Source organism: Tenrec ecaudatus, chromosome 2 (genome assembly GCF_050624435.1).
Source record: "Tenrec ecaudatus isolate mTenEca1 chromosome 2, mTenEca1.hap1, whole genome shotgun sequence".
Lineage (NCBI taxonomy): Eukaryota > Metazoa > Chordata > Mammalia > Afrosoricida > Tenrecidae > Tenrec > Tenrec ecaudatus.
In genome coordinates, this window is record NC_134531.1 from 1,884,749 (window position 1) to 1,905,378 (window position 20,630).

Consider the following 20,630-nt stretch of genomic DNA (forward strand, 5'->3'; position numbering starts at 1 on the left):
ACCAGTCCAACATTAGCCCATATGTCCGACACCAATCCACAAAGTCCTCCTCCATCTCACAAAACACACACAATGGTGCCGACTTCAGGGGAAAAGCCAAATCAGTGAATAGGTAAGCATCTGAGCACTGGCAGGGGTCTCCACACGGCTGCTCCAGTACCCAGGGCTGCACCGGGGTAGGTCCATGCAGCTTCTCCTCAGGGATGTCTTGCAGGAAGTGAGCCTTGCCAGCTGAAGCAGGGAACTGGCTAAGGCAGCTGCACCCTGGTCCAACCATCATAAAGCAAAAGACCTGAGAACTCGAAAGGCAAGGCTCACCGAGCCATTTATCTCTCTGCCCTTCAATTAACCCCACATGTGTTTATCGACCAGTTTGGCACAATAAACTTTAACTAACTCAGGGTCCTAACTCATCGCCAGTTTCCCCTTAAGAAGCCCACGGCAGACAGACCAAAGGACCAGTGGATTGTGTGTGCTGATTTGGGGTTTGCAGTGCACATACAGTCATGGGGACCCTCAGGCCGGACATGCAGCTTACCCTGCCCGTGCAGAGACCTGCTGGCATCAGCTGTCCTCAAGCTGGTTCCAACTCACCATGACTCCAACAGAATGAAACAATGCCCAGCCCTGTTGCCGCCTTGCAGGCGTCTCAGCCCACTGCCCCTGCACTTCCCCAAGCATGATGTCTTTCTCCAGGAGCTGGTCTCTCCTGACAGCATGGCTGCAGTTCCGGAGACCAAGTCTCACCATCCTTCCTTCCCAGGAGCCTTCAGGCTCTGCTTCTTCCAAAACAGATGTGCTTGTCCCTTGGGAAGGCCACAGTCCTTTCATCATCTTCACCAGCACCACAACCCAAACGCGTCGATGGATTCTTCCTTGAATGTCCTGATTCGCTGTCCTGCTCGGAGTGGGACCCTGCCATCCCACAGCACACAACCCCCACAGGGCAAGGAGGTGACTGGCAAGCAGATCTCAAGTGGAAAAAAAACAAAGATATCAAGTGCAGCCAACAGACAGACTGGCCTACAAGGTGGACAGACCGGCCTACAGGATGGACAGTAACACTTGGGAGGCACACACTTTTGAACAACCAAGTGTAGGAGGCCCACGGGGCAGCATTTGCTCAGGGATCAAACTCCGAACTAGCAGGAGTCCTGGCAGCTCAGTGGGCTCTGTGCTGGGCTGAGACCCACGAAGCCAGTGTGAGTTCATTGGGCGCTCAGGGGGAAACATGAATCTTTCTGTTCCTATAAAGATCAACCGCAGCAGTTCTCAACCTGTGGGTTGAGACCCCTTTGGGGCCAAACGGCCCTTTCACAGAGGTCACCTAAGACCATCGGAAAGCACATATTTCCTATGGTCTTAGGAACTGAGACACAGCTCCTCTATCCGACTCCAGGCAGGTCCACCCACATGCAGATACGCCCACATACAAGTACCTGGTGTGAAGACTGTTACCCATGCTACACTATGCTTCCAGACAAAATTTCATTTATTTGTAATTAGAAATAAATATTTTACAATATGCAATTATATATTGTCATCACTGTGTTTTAATTATGTTTAGTTTGTAACAATGAAAATACATCCTGTATACCAGATATTTGCATTATGATTCATAACAGTAGCAAAATTACAGTTATGAAGTAGTAATGAAATTAATGTTATGGTCGGGGGTCACCACAACAAGAGGACTGTATGAAAGGCCTGTGGCGTTAGGAAAGTCGAGCGCCACTGCCCTGCAGCTTCAGAAACCTAACGGGACCATCCTCGTCTGCCCTAGAGGGCCGTTATGAGTTGGAGCCCACTGGACAGTCGTGAGTGTCTGTCTGCAGCTCAGGGGCAAGCAGGGACTAGGAAAGGCAAATGGAGATGGAAAACACGAGGATGGGGGAATTCCCTGAGGGGACTGCCGTGCACGTCAGGACTCAATGCATGTGTGGACTGTTGGGTGGAAACCCAGGCTGCTCTGTAGACATCCACTCAAATCACAATGAAAACGTTAAGGAAGAGGAAAAGAGAAATTCCACTGGTCATGCTGGTGCAAAAAAATATATTAATTTTTATAATGAAGCCTTTATTATAATCCCCTTAAACTTGCCTCTCTGGTAGCAGGGGTGAGTGGTCTTTCCAGGAGACCCTGAGGCTCCTTGATCCCCACTGCCCTGACACCCACTTTGGGAGTTTCAGTCTAAAACTGGAATATGATTCAGTAAAACAGGGTGTGCTAGTTACATAATCTGGTGCCAATTTGGGACTATTAAGAGTGAAGGGGTGGAGTTCAGCCGCAGCTTGATGACCTCATTTGGAGGCGTGACAGAGATAAATAGCTCACTGGAGGCCAAATACCCACAGTCTCCCTGCAAGACATCACTGCTGACAAACCCCATGGAGCCACGCTGACAGAGACCGAGCCCTGGAGCTGGAGGGGCCACATGGAGAGCCACACCAGCACTGAAATGCTTCCACCACCATGGGAGCCACAAGACCTTCCAGCCACTGACCTGTGAGCTTCCTGCATTCAGCGTCATTGTGTATGTTGCATGAGTCTGAAGAGGAATTTATGGACTGGTATCGGACATATGGACTAATATCAGACTTTTGGACTTGATCTGCACTGGACTGGGATGTTTTCTCAATATTCAACTGCTCTTGTATAGAAAGCTTTTTTCTTATACACATATGAGTCTCTATGAGCTTTGTTTCTCTGGTCTACCTAGACTAACACATGAACTTTGGGAGTTCAGTCTAAAACTAGAAAATGATTCATGAATACAGGTAGATGCAGATCTGTCCAGAAATCACATTTCATCTGTGACTTTATCCCAGCCCCAAGTTACTGGAGACGGACCTATTGGGTGGATTAACTAGTTTAACACCAGTACATGAAGAATGCTCTGTGCGTGAGGTCTGGGGAAATGGAACACACTGACAGAGCCATAGTCAGATTATTGCCACAGCTCCATCCACTTGAAGGGACCCCTCCACCGCCAGCCCTGAAGTGAACTAGGGGGTTACCCCTCCATCCCTGCCACCCCTACTCAACACTCGTCTGTCAGTTATGTTCTGATCTCATAATAACTGCACATTTCTGAAGGGCTAAGATCTCAGAGTGTGAGTGAGGAGCTTGTGCTATAGTGGGTGGAACACTGGACTATTTGCAGTTTCAAGGTGGGCAGTTCAAACCCACCAGCCCTGCCGTGGGGAAACATGATACACAGTTAGTCTCGAGAGTCCTATCTATGGTCTCCATTCCAAAGAATCAGGCCAAATAGAACTCATAAATTACAGAACAATATCATTAATATCATATGCAGGCAAAATTTGCTGAAGATCATTCAACAACTTTTGAGGCAATACATTGACAGGGAGCTGTCTGATTTAGATTAGATTCAGAAAAGGACATGGAACAAGGGAAATCAAGTCAGATGGATCTTGCCTCAAAGCAGAGAATGCCAGAGAGATGTTTACTTGTGCTTTATTGACTGTGCTGAGACATTCGACTGCGTGGATCACAGCAAACCAGGGAGAGCCTTGAGAAAATGGGAATTTCAGAACACTTCATTGTTCTCCTTTGGAACTTGTCCATGGATCAAGGGGCAGTTGTACAAACAGAACAAGGAAATACTGAAGGTCTAAAATCAGGAAAGGTGTGGGTCTCTCCATACGCATTCAATCAGTGTGCTGAGCAAACCATCAGAGAAGCTGGCTTCTGTGAAGGACAGAGTGCCATTCGGATTGGAGGCAGGCTTATTAACAACCTGGGAGACGCACTGACACCAGCTTGCTTGCTGAACGTGAGGAGGACTTGAGGCACTTGCTGATGAAGATGAAGGACTGTAGTCTTCAGCATGAATTACAACTCAATGTAAATAAAACTGTAATCCTCACAACTGGACCAGAAGGTAACATCATCATAAATGGCGAAGAGATTGAAGTTGTCACGCATTTTGTCTCGCTTGGACCCACAGTCAGTGCTCATGGAAGCAGCAGTCAAGAGATCAAAAGACAAATTGCATTGGGCAAATCTGCGGCATGAGACCTCTTTAGAGTATTGAAAAGCAAGACTGTTGCTTTGAGGACTAAGGTGTGCCTGACCCAAGCCGTGGTGTTGTCAATTGCCTCCTACGCAAGCTAAGTTGGATGTCGGATAAGGAAGACCAAAGAAGAATCAGTGCATTTGAACTGGGGGGCCGGCAAAGGACACTGAACGGACAATGACCGCCAAAAGAACAAACCAATCTGTCTTAGAAGTATGGCAGAGTGTGCCTTAGAAGCAAGGATGGCAAGGCTTCATCTCATGTACTTTGGGCATGTTGTGAGGAGAGACCAGTCCCTGGAGAAGGTCACAGGCTCAAACAGAAGGACAGTGGTGAGGATGGGACAAGACCAGGCAGTGTCCCCTTCTGTGGTGCACAGGTCGCTATGAGTCAAAACAAACTCAACAACCCCAGACAACAAAGAGTCAGAGTCAACTGGAGGGCAGTGATTTGGTCTGAGTTTAAGAAGGATTGAGAGGAGACCCTAACACGGAACAGGTCCCCTGGGAGGCTGGTCCTCTGGGCTGGCAGGAGCTTCCCAAGACAGGTGGCCCTCCTCCTTAGATGGCCCTCAAGATCCAGACAGACCCCTGTGGCCCTGATGCTCTCTGACATCCTGCCTGAGGGTCATGGGGTGGAGGGCAGGAGAAGCTGCAGGGGGGAAAGGGGTGTTGGTGTTCATCTTTGATTGTCTGGAATATTCCAAATACTGGAAATGGAGAGCAAACAGCCACAGCCAAGTAGGCAGTGCACCATGGGGACCCCAAGAGAAGGGGAACCTGCAGAAACTGAGCCCCGCAGTCAGGGCCCGACATGGGTGTCAGGGCAGAGCTGTGTGGGATCCGAGGGGCCGCCAGCTTCTCGGTAAAGGTTCACAGCCCTGGAGAGCGGTGTCTGCCTGTCCTGCAACGTCTCTCTGCGCGGGAACCAACTTGACAGGGTTTTTTGTTTGCTGTTTGTCTCTCTTGTACCCCAGATTAGGGAGCGCTGGTGGGCAGTGGATACACCCTCGGCCACTAACTGAAGGTTCAGTCCACCAGCCTCCCTGCAGGAGCAAGATGAGACCTCTACCACGTGAAGACTGCAGCCTTTGAACCCCAGGGCGATGGCTCCCTGCGTCTGAGCAACTCGGCGGCGGCAGGCTGGGTGGGGGCCAGACTGCTGTATTTTATTCTGATGGGGGGCCATAGAACAAAGAAGTTTGTGAACCTATGAGTAACAGCCTCGGCAGCTCTGGAGGCTCATGATGGATCTGAACCGATGCCGGAACCGTGGGTTTGGGCTTGGGTGTCCCCTCCCTACCCTGCCCCGCTCCCCGCACTCTGCGGGATGGCTCACTGGTAGAAGTCTCAAGTTCCAGGCAGAAGACACAGCATGGTTCCTGGTTAGTACACACATACACACAGACACACACGCACGCACATGTCTGTCAGTGGGAGATTGAGTGCTGATAGGATGCTGAACCAGCTTCAGCTCAGAGGAGACCAGGAAGAAAATGCTGGTGAGCTGCCTCCAAAAGGCAGCCAATGAAAACCCACGAACCAGAAGGCTCTGATCTGTAGCCGATCAGGAGGGAGGTTGCGTGTGCAGAGGGCGGGCCTGAGTGGAGTCAGAGCCCAGTGCCTCACCTGGCATAGCACTTCCGGTCTTCACAGGACCGCGCCCTTCAGACAAGGAGCCGCACCTGGCATAGCACTCCCGGTCCCACTCGTACTGAGAAGCCAGCAAGCAGCTGCGCGTCCACCTCTAACCGGCACGCCCTGCGGCCCCCGCAGCAGTGAATCGATGATAACTCTTCATTAAAACTGATTCTTTTTACACTCACTGCAGTGACGGTTTTGGAGGCAGTTTGCTTTGTTTTGTTTAGTTTTTAAGGCAAGTTAGTTGTAAGTGCAGCCATTTGGTCGAAAAACACCAAGATTTGTGACCACTTAGCAATCCAACGAGTGCTGACTTGGCCCAAGAGAGCGAGCATGACGCCCCTGCGTTTGCTTCAGGCAGTTGTCACTGTACGCACAGCACAGGTTACTGAGTGATCGACGCCGATCCCCAGCTAGAGTATGCCGTCACCTCCTGTCTGCCACACTGCTCTAATTGGTCCTGAGCAAACATGCATCCGTTGTGTGGCTGTGTTGTGTTTGAGAGGTTTTAAGAAACAGAAGCTGGAATGGTCTGAGGCGGGGGCGGGGTGTGTGGAGGGGCTGAAGTGTGAGGAGGTCCAGTTTCATCCATAGCCGGGGGCCAGCCTTCAATTACAATGTAGAGTTAGCCTTAAAGGGGAGAGTGGGGTGCTCACAGGAGGTGGATGTGGGGCGTGCACACGTGGCGGCACCGGGCAAGAAGAGGCAGGCAGCAGAATGGTGGCTCCGTCGCCACGGGAAGCGGTTGGGTGGTCAAGGTGCACGCAAGCATGAAATGCAGCTCGGCGTTCTTCTTCAGAAACAACACCACCACTTGAAAACGAGCACGGAATAGTCATTTGGGAGGAAAGCATCTCTGAAATGACTGGCACCATCCAGGAATGGTGTCTCCTAGAGAAGTGTTGTTGCGGTGTGCTGACCCATCCGTTCCACCCGTAGCAGCCTCGTGCACTGCAGAAAGAAGCCTCACCCAGTCCTTCCGTCCATCTCATCCCCAATGGTCCTTCCTTCCATCCATCTCAGCAAGGCCCTTCCTCTTTCCACTGCCCTTCGACTTCACCAAGCATGATGGGTGTCCTTCTCCAGGACTGGTCTCTCTGATGCCGTGTGTACAGGACAGAGACGAAGTGTCCCCATCCTTGCCCCTAAGGAGCCCCCGCTTGCCCTTCACCCGAGACCGGTGTGCTTGCTCCTCTGTCGTGCCTTGGTGCCGTCAGTGTTCTTCCCCAGCACCCCCATTCCAAAGCAAGGCTCAGATCTTCCTTACTCGGTGGCATCTAGCATGCTTCTGTTTTTAGGGGCCCTGGGGTCACTTCCAACTCACAGAGACACGGCGGACCACAGAACAAAACACTGGCTGTCCCCCGTCCTCACACTCGTCCTTTTGTCTGAGTCCATGGCTGCTGCCACCTGTGTGTCCATCCATCGCCTTGAGGACCTTCCTCTTTTCTGCCGCCCCTCCCCTTCATCCAATAAGGATGTAGTCGTTTTCCAGGGCCCAGTCTCTCCCGATGCCATACCCACACTCTGTGAGACTGAAGAAGCAGTGATGCCTTTGAACCGTGGTGCTGGAGAAGACTGGTGAAGACCACTGAGAGTACCACGGACCGCTGAAAGGACAGACCAGTCCGTCTTGGAAGAAGTGAGGCCAGCGTGCTCCTCAGAGGCAAGGATGGCCAGGTTTGGCCTCAGGGATTTTGGACACGTTGTCAGGAGAGACCAGACCCTGGAAAAGGCCACCATGCTTGCAAACAGAGGGGCAGCGAAACCAGGAAGACCTTCAGCAAGATGACAGACACAGTGGCTGCCACATGGGCTACAAGCACAAGGACGACTGTGCAGATGGGCCAGACCCCGACTAGATGGTCCCTGCCCACAGCAACTGTAATGACTCTATATGGGAGCAGAAAGCCTTTCTCCCTCGAAGCAGCTGGTGGTTTCGAATTGCTGACCATGCAGTGAGCAGCCCCACGCAGAATCCCCAGCCCTGACATCAGAGACAAGGCGTCGTCTGGCTTTGTGAAGCAGGCTTCTCCCGCTGCATAGCCCGAGCCGCTGGAAACAAACTGGGAAGGTGGTGATGGGAGACTCAAAGGCATTTACCTGAAGGGAGAGGGAGATAACGTGGCCGGAAGCCTGCAGATTGAAGGGCCCATTTTCGGCTTTAGATTGAGATATAAACACAACACTTCAAGACAAACCATGAGCCCAGGGAATCTCTTCAACGCACACCCTCATGTTAGCTTTAATTAACTCTCGGGATTTCCTAACAACGAACCTTCTCGTTACACCAGGGCTCATGCTCCAGGACCCCGAGTAGCCCGGTCACCACCGAGAGCTGTCCCTGTGGCCCTGGCGGCCGCCTTGCTCAGCCAGCTGCTGCACGCCTCCTGGTGGTGGTGGCGTCATTACGGGCCATGCTGGAGTGGTGCTGACTCCTAGTCCCCCTCCCCCTGGTGCACAGCAGGGTGCAACACTGCCCCGCCCCATCCTGACAACTGCTGGTGTGTTTAAGCCCACTGTGTCCCCCGTCTCCTCCAGGGCCTTCCTCTCCTTCGCTGCCCCTCCACTTTAGCAAGCACGATGCCCGTCTCCAGGGACTGGTCTCCCCTGACAACGTGTCCAAAGTGCAGGAGACCAAGTCTCCCCATCCTGGCCTCTGAGGGGCCTTCTGGCTCTACTTCTTCCAAGACAGATCTGTTTACCTAGCCGATACCTTTGTCTTCCTCTCGCGAATCTCCCAGCTCACTGCTCCAGACACGAAGGGATGCTTCAAGAACTGGCTCAGAGAGAAGATGTAGACTCAGTTATGGCTCCAAGAATCACTCCTCACGCTCTCTCCTCGCTGGTGGCGGGCTCTGGTGGAGGTGGGGCAGGGGCATGCAGGGACCTCCAGCACCACTCACCACCACCAGATGGTTCATCATCGGGAACGCAGATTTCCATCGGAATCTGACCACACGTCCACGCTCCCTGGCAGGCCAGCCTAGTGCCATCTGGCAGCCTACTGCTCTCAGACCCTGGGCCCTCCAAGTGCCTCCAGCCAACCTCCTGTCAGAAGAGCATCGGGGAGCAACCTGGGAGGGAGCCGAGGCTAAGGATGGCACCCCAAGTCAGCGGCTGCTGCTGCTGCACTGCTGGTGTGTGTAGTAAGGCCCGGTTCTGTACCAGCTTCATCGGTACATGAAAGACCCTCACTGCGGTCACCGAGCCGGTCCCTCTCACAGAGGAGGACTTTCCCCATTTGCACTGACCCTCTGCTTCATGGACCACCATGGCCTTTTCCGGGTCTGCTCTCTCTTGATGCCCGGTCCAATGTGAGAGTCAGAGGCTCTCTGTCCCCAGTCTGAGGAGCGTTCTGGCCCACAGCGTCTAAGAGGGGCCTGCAGCCCGGGTATAGGCACTGGGCCCTGTGACTCATGACACCTGGGAGGGAGGGGCTGGGAGCTGAGCAGGGGTGGCCACCGTATGCACCAGCTCAGGCACATGGCTTCTTCCCACGGACAGAGCTGGTGGGGGGTGGACCGGGTCAGTGGAGACAGTGAGCCCGTGCTGTGTCCCCACACGCTCTGAGCCCTGGACTCTGGTTGGACATCTTTAGAAACCTAGCTCGTCTGACCCTTTCCAGGGGTTCTGGGGTCAGAGGGCCATGAGTCCGGTGGCAGAGTGAGAAAGTTCACCATGGGGCCCCCTTTCGGGAAGGACACTGGATGACTCAAATATTAAAGAGAGGCAGTGATGCAGATGAGGCAGATTACGAGCAACAGGATCCGGCTGTATCTCAAGTGAGGTGCAGGAGGACACTGCAGACAAGGTGAGCTAAGAGGCTCCCACTACCACCAAGAACGACTGGCGAGCTGGCAGTAGCTCTGGGAACCTCCTCGACTCAGGTCGCAAACTGCCAACACGGTTCTTCCCCTAGAGGCCGTAGAGAAGGACAGCCCATCCCCAGAGCAGAGGTTTGACCCACGGCCCCCGTTCCAGAAAAAAACATACTCAGTGTCCGCCTTGCAATGAGAAATGTTTCCACTGCAGCCCGTTGTTCCAAATGCAGACGTCTGCTTCCACAGCCCCCAGAGGGGCCTGTCCTCCAGAGCCTGCGCCTGGATCTGGACCCCCAGCCTCCCCAATGGGGAGAGAGTCAGTTCCTGTCAGTGACAGCGGTTCCCTTGGGGCGTCTCTCTCACAGCAGCACTGACCCGCCAAGGCACCCAACGGGCAAGGGACCGTCACCTTCGTCTCCCAGCAGTTGCACTGAGAAAGACGCAGTCAAACCCACCGGGATCACTCACCACAGATTATTTCCTTGTGTGGGCCCATCGGCTCGGTTCTGACCCATACGGACCCCACGCACAACAGACGGAAAGGAAACATCGCCAGGTCCTGCGCCATCCTCAGCTGACCCTGCGCCTGAGCCCATGGTTGCAGCCATGGTGTCCGTCCATCTCCTCAAGGGCTTTCCTCTCTGTCCCTGCCCCCACTTTCCCAAGCAAGAAGTCCTCCATGGACTGGTCTCTCCTGACCACATGCCCGAAGTACCTAAGATGAAGTCTTGCCGCCTGTACCTCTAAGGAGCACCCGGATGATCCTCCTTCCAGGACAGGCCTGTTTGCCCTTTTGACAGGTCATGGTACTTTCCATGTTCCTGGCATATGCGTCAGTTCTTCGTTCTTCCTTGTTCAACGTCCAACTTAGCACATGTAGGAGGCAACTGAAGTACCACGGCTTGGGTCGCATGCACTTCAGTCCCAAAGGAACATCTTTGATTTTCAATGCTCTAAAGAGGTCGCGTGCAGCAGACTTACTTAATGCAACTCGGCTTTTGATCTCTTGACTGCTGCTTCCATGAGCACTGCCTGTGGATCCACGCAAGACAACATCCCTGACCACTTCCACCTTTGCACCATCGTCCACGACGTTATCCAATGGTCCAATTGTGAAGATACGAGTCGTCATCCACACTGAAGGCTGCAGTCCTTGCTCTTCCTAGCAGGGGCTTCGAGTCCCCCTCACTTTCAGCAAGCAAGGCTGTGTCATCTGCATGCGCAGGTTTCAACAAGCCTTTCTCCCATCCTAATGCCACACTCCTCTTCAGATTATACAGCTTCTTTGATGATTTGCAGACTGATTGAACAAGTGCGGTGAGAGGATACAGCCCTGTCACACACTCTTCCTGATTTTAAACCAGGCAGTGTTCTCTTGTTCTGTTTGTTCACTGCCTCTTGATCCGTATACAAATTCTGCATGAGCACAATGAAGTACCCTGAAATTCCCATCCTTCTCAAAGTTATCCAGTTTATTATGATCCATATAGTCAAATGCATTTGGATAGTCAATAAAATACAAGCAACACAGATCAGCGAGCAAATAAAATTCAGTCAGCCTGCACCTGGCCCAGTGAGAACTGGTATGCACTACCTTGCTCATTAACCTGCCTTGCATAGGAGTTGGAAGGAGCCCTGGTGGTTACATGATGGGCTGTTAACCACAGGGTCAGCAGTTCAAAACCACCAGCTGCTCCTCGAGAGAAATAAGAGGCTTTCTCCTCCCATAAACACTTGCAGTCTGAGAAACCCACGGGCAGTTCGACCCTGTTCTATGGGTCTGAGGTGAGTCGGTGTCAATGAGTTCAGTATAGTTTGGAATAGGGGCCACTGGAAATTTCTGGAAAGGGAGCAGCCATGAGAAATGGGCATTGTAGAAGAACTTGTAAATAAGTTCACCGGAAACAAGAAGACAAGCCCAGAGGAGGAGGGAGCCAGAAATAGCCTGTGTGCATGCCAGGGGCCGCTCAGTGTCTCAGACCCCCCCCCCAGTGGATCTGGGGGGTCAAACTGTCCTGTTCACTTTCTACAGAATTCAAAATGCAGCGACCCTAGTAAAACAGCCTGATCAGCAGCCCCCTGTGATGAACCATCCGTCGCTGCCCACAGCATGGCTCTGGGCTTCAACTGACCTCCCGGTAATTGCTTTGGTACCGGCCTATTCATCATCCGCCAAGTCCACCCAGGGTCTACCCAGGACACTGACCCCTTGAGGCATCCTCTCCCTGCCCCAGGGGACCCAGGCCAAGTGAGCCAAGACAGGACACTGGGACTCCCAGCTCAAGGGTCTACAGGCCGAGCCTTGTCTCTGCCTGGGGCCGCATGTGCGGGCAGCCATGACTCCCACTGTGGGTGCCCCACTCCTGTCAGCTGCCAGCTCCCAATCTCTGCCTCCTCCCTGCAGGACTGGGCTCCTGCTGAAACCAGGTGTCAGCTATAGGGTACATCGGCTTCACCTGCCACCCTGGGTCGTCCAGAGCAACGTGGGGGCCAACTACACACTCCTTCCCACTGAGGACGACCATGATGCTTGCCAGGAAGCAGGTAGGACTGAGGCAGCAGCAGGAGCCTGCAGTTAACGCAAGCCAAGGGTGGCCTGTTCCCTGGAGCTTCTCAGTGCAGGGTATGGGGGGGTGGGGTTGTGGTTGGTTCATGTATGTGTGTGTGTATGTACACACCTGTAGGCGGGTGCGTACCTGTGTGTACATACACCTGTGTGTGCGTGTGCACACATGTCAGCAGCAAATGGGCATAATTCTAGCAAAATTGTACACAAAATTGTACACAAAACAGTCCTGCCAGCAGGATTCTGAGCTGGGCCCTGGGTGGGCAGGGAGGCTAGTCCAAGTTCACAGTGAGCAGCCTGCCCAGGTCCCCGGGCCCCACATCCTGACTGTCCACAGCCTCGAGGACCACAGCCGGGCATGAAATCAAACCAGGATGCAAAAGGAGAAGTGACCATCATGGGCAGCGTCTGAGCACATGTCTGTGGCTCTGAGGTTATAACGTGGGGTGAGGTTAGATTCAGAAACACCAATCAGAGAGCGGGACTTGGGGAACACACACTTCCTGCCCACTCCATGTGAGTCTATTTCCTCGTGTACGCAAAGGGCATGCAGGGCAGCCAGAGAGGTGGCATGTGTCCTGAGAGTCCTACAAGCACGTCTGCTACTAAGTCACACACGCACTGTCCTGGGCTTGGTAGGGGCCCTGGCAGCAGAGTGTATTAAACATTGGATAGAAAACCACACAGTCAGCAGTTTGAAACCACCACCTGGCTGCTCTGCATGAAGAAGAGGAAGGGTTTTAAATACCATGGACTGCTGAAAGGACAAACTGATGTGTCTTGGAAGAAGTACAGCCAGAGTGACCCTTAGAGGCGAGCATGGCAAGACTTTGTCTTGCATACTTTGGACGTGTGGCCAGGGGAGACCAGACCCTGGAGAAGGGCCTCATGTTTGGGAAGGTGGACAGTCAACGAAAGAGAAGTCTCTCAAGGGGATGGACTGACACTGTGGCCGAAACCATGGGCTCGGGCACAGGACCAGTGGTGAGGACGGAGGAGGACTGGGCAGTGTTTGGTCCTGCTGTGCACGGGGTCGCTGTGGGTCGGAACTGACTCAGTGGCAGCCAGCAAGGACAGAGAGAGACGCTCTGAGAGATGTGGGTGGAAGGGACTCTGCTCCGTCCTACAGGGTCGCTAAGAGTGGCAATCAGCTTGGCGGCCATGGGTGAGTGACCCCACTGTGTAGCAGTCACCCCACATCAACGCGTGCGTCCTCACAGGGAGTGTCCTCACTGTGTCGTCGTCCTTGGAGACCAGGCGGGACGCGCAGCCCGGCTCCCTGTGGCGCTGAGAGCAGCCGCGAGAGCAGGCGGAATGAAACAAACAAAAATATCCAACTGCCTGCAGGTGGCCGGTCGTGCCGCCTGCTGCTCTCCATGCAGACGTCACACGTGACCCCCAAACAAGGAGCACCGTCCCCCGGCTGTGCTGTGCTACGAAAACCGACCAGCTCCCGGCCAAGTGGACACCAACGCAGCATCCCGATGGGACAGAGCAGATCTGCCCCGGTGGTTTCCCGGACTGCGACTGTGAGAGCAGCAAGCCTCTTCTCTCTCCCGCACAGCAGCTGGGGGTTCGAACTGGTGACCTCGTGGTCAGCAGCCCAGCGAGTCATGAAAACGCGAGTGGCCCGACATCAGGTACGGAAGGGTTGTTGCGAGTCTTGGGGCAGATCCCTGTCCACCTATTGAGAAGCACACGTGGAGGGTCAAAGACCATGCAGGCCCGGACCTCGACGTAGGGCTCACGTGGCAGCCGAGTCACACGGCATCACGGAGCCCCTGGAGAAGGACAGCACGTGGTCAGAGCAGAGCAGGAAACGGTGTCAGGGAGATGGAAGAGGCTCCGTGGCCACAGTGACGGGCTTGAGCCTGCCCATGCCTGTGAGGTGGCGCGGGAGCACGCAGTGTTCTGATCTGCTGTCCACGCAGTTGCTGTGGGTCAGGCTGGACCACAGCAGCCTGGATGTTGAGCGGCTGTACCCCCTGGAAGGACGGCGAGGATGCTAAGGAAATGCATTCCGCTGTTGGCTGTCTTTGTCTTCCAGATCTCAGTGCCCGGAGCACCCAGAGGTGCCCTCTCCCCTCATCCCCACAGACGAAGGCATCCCTGGGTGTAGGATGGGGCTCCCAGGAGGGATCCGTGGCGCAGTCCTCAGGTGGGCGGGGAGGAACATTCGGGAAGGCCACCCTTGGGGACGGAGGACAAGTGGCAGCTCAGATTCTGCTCTGGTCAGCACCTTGTAAATTGCCAGCACAGATGGAGCATTATTTACATGCTAATTTCATGCTTCCGAGCACACGGGAAACGCTGCCTAGAGGCTGCCCCGCGGAGCCATGCATTCTATCGGTGGGTCGGAGACTGTTCTAGGTCTGCCGTGAGACCTCACCATCCTGAGATGATGGAAATACAATGATGTCTTTCATCAGCCGTGGGAAACGCAAGTCAGGACGCCGGCCCTCGGGCTCTCTGACCAGCAAAGGGGGGTCTGGCAGCCCCAGACACGTGTGAGCATGCGGGCTCCTTCACTCGGACGGACCCTTTAGCCAAAGGACAAAAAACGTTTGGGTCCCGCTCGCCTGCTCCTCAGGAAAGGACAGAATGAAGCGCCTGGCGTGCGGCACTTGTCACCTGCACGCGCCTCTGCACATGGCATCCTGCCGCCCGCACACGGCTGACTGAGCCCCACTCTGGTGGCCGTGCTCAGTGGCTGCGTGGCTCCAGTGGCGTCCCGGACACGCGGGGGTTCTTCCATCACTGACTGCCACGCCTGGGAGTCTGCCCTGTGCAGGGACAGAGGGGGCTGCATTCAGGCTGCAGAGGTACCAGACGCCCCTTACCCCTGGAGAGCACCCCGCGCTGCCGGTCTGCGGATGGACTTGTAGGCCGCTGACCACAGCCCTGGCTGTGTGAGGAGCAGATGCCCCAGGAAATGCCCCAGAGCACATGGTCTGTGTCCACGCCGCCCTGCCACGTCCTCCACCAGGGTGGGTGGCATGTGCTGTCCTCGTCACCCACAGAGCGACACGGGGAAAGAAATTACTTATTGATTTTCATTTCTGCAACGTGGTGGCTTTAGAAGGAAGGATTCCAGAACCAGGTCATCAACACGCTCGGCCCAGCAGGGGACACCACCTGACCATTCCACCACTCTGCCCCACACAAATGACCCCTGGACTGTCCTGTCCCACACACCTATTCCGTGGACTGGCCTGTCCATACACCTGACCCCTGGCCTGGCCTGCCACACACACCTGACTCCTGGACTGGACTGTCCATCCACATGACCCCTGGACTGTCCTGTCCCACACATCTATCCCGTGGACTGCCCTGTCCATACACCTGACCCCTGGCCCGGCCTGCCCCACACACCTGACTCCTGGACTTTCCTGTCCATCCACATGACTCCTGGACTGCTCTGCCCACACACATGTGACCCCTGGACTGCCTGTTCTGGTCGCATGATACAGGACCACACTGCTCCTCGTGCCCCCCTGAGGAGTTAGAAACCCAGGGGGAAATCAGGCTCAGCAGACGTCAAGCTGAAGGAAAACATTCAGGCCTCACGTTGCACTAATGCAGGAGTCCATGGCAAGTGACATAAGGAGCGTCATCAAAAGAGGACGGACAGAGCACAGCGCCACTGCATCAAACCGAGATGGTCACTGTTGAAGGACTGGCATGCGACCCAGAGCCGGCCGCAGGCTCCAGGAACGGCCCATGCCAGTGGAAATGAGTCGGCTCAACAAGCTGGGGAAGCCCAGGAGCCCTCATCGTAACAAGCAGAGCTGCCTCTGCTCAGCCCCCTCCCCCCGTGCAGAACCCCCTGCCCTGCCATCTCCCATCCCCCTTCCTCCTCGTCACCCACCTCAAAGCACCTGGCGCCAGGTGTCTCAGTCTGCGTTCTCGGGAGGAGCTAACCCCGTGACAAGCATGTGTAGCTATAGAGGGGAGTTTTCTCAAAGAAATGGGCCAGCCAGTCCCACGCACACGGTCCAGGTGGCAGACCGGTGGCCTCTGCTGGCTCACAGTGCTTCAAGGGCTGGCGAATCCAGCTCTCCGGGTCAGGCCACAGGCTGAGATGTCTGCAGGCTTGCGTTCTAAGGACCAGAGGTCAGGCAGAACAAAGCTCATCACTTTCAGCTGACCGGCTGCTCACACGGGTGTGTGCACTCCACACACACACATCACAAAACACGGGGAGAGTACATGATGTCACTGTATGGGAACGCATCCGGTCCATTCCCTGCCGAACCACTGAGACTCACAGCCTTGCCAAGTTGGCCCAGGACATTGACCACCACATAGGTCGATCTCCCAAATGCTCTGAACGATCTTGAGCTGCAGCCAGGGTGCCGACCTGCGAACCACGGTAGAGCTGCAGTACGCTGCACGGGCTGCAGGCAGGAATGTATGAGTAGAACCCTTCCCATCGTTACGGCCACTCTTGTCCATCTTGGATCTGCTGCCGATGCTGTCCATGTGGTTCAAGCCCACCGCCACAGCAACCGTGTGAACTCGGGCCCCAGGGCCACCCATCGTTGTCCAATCCAGGGACCTGAGGAGCTTTCCTGGTGTAGAACTTATCCCAGAGAGGCCTGGAGGTGCCTTCTCAAATGCTCCCCGCAGGAGGAGCCCGAGACGGAGACCAGTCATCTGCCTGGCACGCTGGTCCTCCACGGGGGTGTGCAGGTAGCGGAGCCTCTCGGCAGAGAAGCAGCTGGGCTTTAGCTGCTCCGGAGGTCTTGTCCAGGTGGGCGTTTATCATGCCGGTTGACTTGTGCCACCTCCAAAATTGTGGGTTGAAATACTAACCCCTCTACCGTGGGCGATCTGCTTGTAAACTGGGGTTTCTTCACCGTGCAAGTGGCGGCATCAGTCTCAAACCCAAGGCACCAAATGATTCCAACTGCTAGGGGAACGCAGAGTTTTCCAGGCAGCACGTCTGTTTTGTTGTTTCGTTTTGTTTCTCCTCAATTTTTCCTCCCTCCCCCACCCTCCCCTCATTAACCCTTGATAGATTATGAATTATGATTATTTTCATATCTTAAGCCATCCACTGTCTCCCTTCAGGCACGTTTCTGTTGTTCACCATGGAGGTGGGGTGAGGGTGGGGCACTACACTTCAATCATTGCGATCGGTTCCCTCTTTCTCCTGCCCCTCACCTTCCCCCTACCCTCGTGGCATCGCTTTTCCCATTATTGTTCCTCAGAGGTTTACCTGTCTTGGATTCCGTGTGTCCAGAGCTCTTATCTGTACCCATGTACATGCTCTGGTCTAGCCGGATTTGTATGGCAGATTTGGGGTCATGGGAGTGGGAGAGAGGAAGCATTAAAGAACTAAAGGAACATGAAAAATAATCATAATTTATAAATTATCAAGGGTTCACGGATGGGGGCAGTAGCATGAGAAGCTAATACCAAGGGTTTGAGTAGAAAGAAAATGTTTTGGAAATGATGGTGGCAACAGATTACAAATGCGCTTGACACAATATATGTATGTCTGGATTGTGATAAGAGCTGTACGAGCCCCCAATGAAGTGATTTTTTTGAAGAAAGAACTAGAGGAATGGTGTATGTTTCGTCAGTGCTGTACTGCATCCTGACTGGCTTGTCTGTTCCTTGTGGCACTTCTGTGAGGGGCTGTCCATCTGTACAGGGCAGACAGACAGACTTATCCTTCTCCCACGGAGCAGCTGGTGGGTTGGAGCAGGCAGCCTCTAGGTTACCTGACAGCTCTGCCAGCTCTGCCAGGCCTCCTTAGACCAGGTTTGGGGGAGGGCTGGTGCAGCAGGGGCTTGCCAGGGAGCCGAACAGCATGGGGCTGGAGAAGCTGAAATGGGGACAGTCCCTAGAGCCAAAGTGGAGGAGAGGCCAGTGTCCTGAACCGGGGGACACTCCGCATCTGCTCCTCAGAGCTGCCATTCAGACAGTGTCCCTAACCGCAGCTCTGAAGAGCCGGATGAGCCTCCTGTGTGATGAGAAGCCAACATAAGGGGCTGTGGCAGTGACATTGTCTCCTGTCAACTTGAGTGACGGGGTGGAATCTAGCCTGTCAATCAGGTCGCAGCTTGATGGCCTCATTTGGAGGTGAGACAGAGATAAATCACTCACTGGAGGCCAGATACACAGACTCTCCCTGTGAGACATTTCTGTTTATCCACATGGGATGGAGCCAGAGCCCTGGAGCTGGAGGAGCCACGTGGAGTCCCACACCAGCACCGAGATGCTTCCACCAGCACTAGATCCACTGCCACTAGACTTCCCACCCATTGGCCTATGATCTTCCTGCATTCAGTGTCATTGCATGTGTTGCATGAGTCTGAAGAGGAATTTGTAGATAGATATCAGACATGTGGGCTATTGGATTTATAGACTTGATCTGAACTGGGCTGGATGTTTTCTCGTGTGTGTGTGTGTGTGTGTGTGTGTGTGGATGTTTCTCTAGTCAACCCAGACTAACACAGAACCCAACCCATCCTCTCGCTGAACCAGGAGTGCAGAGTCCCCGGCCCCCCTCCCCGCATCCCAGCACCAGCATGCTCTCGTCACTCAGTGTGGCTTTGGTGGAGAAATGAAGGTGCAGGATGGGCAGTCAGGCCACACAGCCCGGCTGTTCTGTGGCCCACCAAGTGTCCAGTGCAGGTGGACTGGTGTTCATTTAATGTTCACTCCATTGAGACAGAAAGGGTGGGGGAGGAGGGCATCCGAAAACTGTGGATCAGAGGCTTCCTGACTGTGGTGTTGGGGGCTTCAGGAGACCCAATGTCCTCCTACCCCATAGGTAGGACCCTGGCCAAGCTGGCCAGCACCTGAGCGAGTGGGATCGCAGGAAGGAGACGCTCCTGCAGACATTGTTTCGGTCTGTCCCCTCAGCTGTCCAGCCGCATATTGATTTCCTGTCACAGCTCTGTCTGCAGGCGGGACCTCTCCATTGATCCGCACAGAGCACTGAGTGCCGCAAAGAGGGCCCGGCCTGTGAGTGAGACTCGGGCACAGACGGGAAGCTCTCCGGGTGCGGTGCCATGCCAGACGTTGCAGTGATCGTTGACTGGGGAGGGTCAGGCCAACAGTCCACAGCATCTGGTTCTTTCCCCTCCGCCGCCATCACGTGCCCCACGTCCTCCCTGTGCACTGCCTGTGTCCGTTCCTCCTTCCTTCCTAACCCCGCCCTGGGTCCTGGGGTCGGTGTTGCCCTGCTGATGGTAAACGCCCGGCGACTCCAGGGAGAGCTTCTGCCCCAGGGTCACTGTCCCTGTCTGTGGTTTGGCTGACTATAGAACGGTAGGGGCGTGTCCGGTTCCAGACCTAAGAGAGATGAAGGACCATCCTGTGGGCCCCACCGTCTCTCCCTGAGCAGGGAGTCCAGCCTCGTGTGTGGGGAAGGGTCCTCTCCCACATTTGTGTCTCCCTCTCCCCGCTGACCTTCTAGTGTGAGCCCTCTCGGAGCAGGCGGTGGGGTGGCCAGGCACCAGCTAGTCTTCCCGTCTCAGGGTCATGGAGACTGATATTCTCTTGGCCCATCCGTCCACTGGACTGATTGTTTTCTGTGTCCTCCATGTCCACCATTCGTCTTCTGTGCAGATAAGCCAAGATTGATCATTGCACCTGAGGGGGCTGTTCATAAGAGTTACACTGAAAATGTTTTTTTTCGGTGTTCCAGAATGGTTGACATGTGACACGAGAAGAGAAGGGCTGATGACAGCCTTTTCCTGACAGACAGACAAACTGCACCCCATGCTGCTCTTTCCACAGTGGGCTTGAGGTCGCCCCTCACAGCGTCGGGAGTGGGGGAGAAACCACACAATGTATCAGGGTCCAGAGCTCATCCAAGGACCGCTGGTGCCTCTGTTAGTGTCAGAGGCTCTCCCGGCAGCATGAGGGGGAGATCCCTGCCATCCTCAGGAGCAAGAGGGTGGCAGACTGGGGAGTCTGTCACCGCACAGAGACGGGGCTGCCACGCTCTGAAGCAGCCCAGCAAGCTGCCTGTCAACAAACACCCCCAGAGCGGGTCAGAGAGGTCACCTCAGACTCACCTGCTGGTCCTGACCAGGAGTGGGCTTCCCAAGAAGGACAGAATGCTGGAGGATAGCTCGCCTCCTCCCTGCAAGACAGCTGAGGGGCAGGGGCCCCTCCTCGTCCAGGCAGGAGCTGTGGTGAGGGGCCATTGCGTCGGTTCTGCATCGTGGTGACCTCGCAGATGTGGCCGTGTCTCATCCCATGGCTGCAGCCGCTGTGCCAGTCCATCTCCTCGAGGGCCCTCCTCTGTGCCCAGCGCCCAGCAGAGGACACCCATCCCTGGTTCAATGTCCAGCGACGGAACCTCACACACAGTCTGTCCCTGGACACCTCGGCTTCTGGGATCCTGAAGAGATTTCTGTGGGGTTCAGGAGAAAGCCCTGATGGTCCCCTCCCAGAACTCAGCATGGGAACTGCTATGGGCCCATCTCCAGCCTGACATGGGGATGGTGCGGGACCAGGCAGCACCATGTCCCTGGTGCAAGTGGCCACCAGGACTCGGGCAGAGCTGGAAATGCAATGGAGTGGCGCAAAGACCATC